The sequence below is a fragment of the Mastomys coucha genome, unplaced genomic scaffold (assembly GCF_008632895.1).
Source record: "Mastomys coucha isolate ucsf_1 unplaced genomic scaffold, UCSF_Mcou_1 pScaffold7, whole genome shotgun sequence".
Taxonomy (NCBI): Eukaryota; Metazoa; Chordata; class Mammalia; order Rodentia; family Muridae; genus Mastomys; species Mastomys coucha.
This window is the reverse complement of record NW_022196913.1, coordinates 58612075-58614271: the sequence shown is the minus strand read 5'-3', so window position 1 is coordinate 58614271 and position 2197 is coordinate 58612075. Positions and strand designations below refer to the sequence as shown.

Genomic DNA, 2197 nt, shown 5'->3' with positions numbered 1-2197 from the left:
CACACACACACACGAGAGTCCTTTTGGCCTAGCTGTCCTCACAGCTTTCTTGGCGGGAGGTTAGGAGGGGAAAGGGGATGTTTCCTCTCAGCCAGAAGCTTTTGCTGCATACCTGGGGTGGGGGTGAGGGTGGAGGGTGTTTCACCAAACTTTTACAGAAAACTAACTGCACTCTCTCCATTTTGCAGACCTTTGGCTGCACCCTTCACATAACCCTTGCGTACACAGATGGAGCAATTCCTTATCGGAGCTGGGTGGGAACTAATAAACTCTTCCCAAACACTGTTAATCCTGTGGATGTGACAACCCAGGTCCAGAGGGGAGGAAAGGTGTCCTGAGGGACTGGGACTTCCTGCTGAACTTCCATTTGTCCTCCAAACAGCTCTCTTCACATAGCAAGCCTGAACCTACCATTCTGAGAGCCACAAAGTCCCCTTCTTTACCTGAGCGTTTGCCTCCACTACTCCCGCCTCTGCCTGGAGCAGGGTCAGGGAGAAAAATCTAGGCAGTGGTTTTCAATCTTCCCAATGCTGTAGCTTTTAATATAGCATCTTATGGTTTAGTGATTTCCCCCAACTATAAAATTATTCCGTTGCTACTTCATGACCATAATTTTGCTACTGTTATGAATCGTAATGCAAGGATCTGGTACGTGACCACAGTTGAGAGCTGCTGATTAGAGGCATCCAAAATAGGTGCAGCAGAGGAGGGATCGGGAGTGTGAGAAAACTATAAAGAAAGGGCCCTGGGTAAATGCCCAAACTCTTAAGTCCTGCAGAACTACACTTTTCCACGAGGTAGATCCAATAGATCTTCACTGGGGTGCACAGGTGGAAATTATACACACACACACACACACACACACACACACACACTCGGATTGCCTGGATTCCCTGGCCAGCTGTGACACTTTCGGCAAGTTACTCAACTTCTGAGCCTCAGTTTTCAAATCTGGATTATGGATTTGGCAGCATTGGATGAACACGAAAGACAGAGATCTAACCCTGGAGGCACAGACCTTAGTGTGGTCATTGTCATTCTGGGGCGGTTGGACCTGAGATGATCAGTAAGTAGTAACACGATGTGGGAGCTGAGGGTGCGGGTCCCATGGGTCCACCTGGGACACTTCGGTCCCTTGAAGACATTAAGAGCTGGAGGTCGGCCACCGGGTGGTCTCCTCGCCGACCTCCGGGTCCCAGCTACTAAGAGCCACCTGGTCACCTGGCAATTGCGCGCGCGCATCCTCGTGGAGACAGTCCCCTGGCAGCCATCTTGGCCGCCTGCACCCAGCACGTTTCGTCACGCGGTGACTAGGGACGTGTGGCATGGTGCGTGATGCGCCCCTTTCACATCCGTTCCACGAGATCAGTTCCATGCTAGGGCCTCCCTAGCCGCAGGCAAGAGCTGAGGACCCACGACGTCCCCGGGCGCAGGTCCCCGCCCCAGGCATACCCCAGCGCGCACAGCGGACCTAGTGGGTCCCCCGCAGCCCCCGAGACCGCGCCATCCCGCGCGCCCCCGGCTCCCCGCGCGCGCTCCGCAGCCCCCAGCCACTCACCGCCTCCCCGGCCGCCACCCGCGCCGCTCTGGCCCGCTTGGCGCCCGCCTCCCGCTGCCGGAAGCGCCACGACGCGCGCTCCCGACGCGCGGCCCCGCCCAGAGGTTCCTGCCTCTGCCTCGGTGTCACTCACGGCTTTGGCTGCGGGGCTCCGCGGTCTGCGCACGCCCCTTGTGCCTGCGCTCCTGCTTCTGGCCCCGCTGAAGAGGCCTAAGTTCGTCCTAGCCGCGGCCCGAGCCAATGCCACTGTTTTTTCCATGTAGTTTCCTCTAGAAGACAACCCATCATCTTTGCTGCTCCATTCATTTGGGCTGATGCTTCTTAAAACGTGGCGCTTGGCACAGCCGACGCTATAAGAAAAACAGTATTAGTGCCAACTTCACTGGCTGCTGGAAAAAGATGGGATCATTAGAGGAGATGCAGACCAGAGGTCTTTTCTGGAGGATCATAAGCTTAGCCAGGTTGGACCTGGTTAGACCAGGTTGGACTATGTAGAGAGATGCACAGAATCTCGGATGCATTTTAAAGGCCAGCACAATACGACAAATGACGAATTGCATTCTGTGCACAGGTAGAAAAATTCCTTTTTTTGTTTTGTTTTGTTTTGTTTTTCGAGACAGGGTTTCTCTGTGTAGCCCT

At 54.7% G+C, this 2197-nt stretch overlaps 1 protein-coding gene across 1 annotated transcript in view; it reads right to left on the bottom strand.

The window, feature by feature from the left end:
- The window catches only part of Sfxn1 (sideroflexin 1), a 38640-nt gene extending 36992 nt beyond the window's left edge, over positions 1 to 1648 (bottom strand). The window contains exon 1 of the mRNA XM_031358376.1: positions 1559 to 1648. The gene's annotated coding sequence lies outside the window, so the exon portion shown is untranslated. The remainder of the gene's footprint in view (positions 1 to 1558) is intronic.
- Positions 1649 to 2197: the final 549 nt, after the last annotated feature.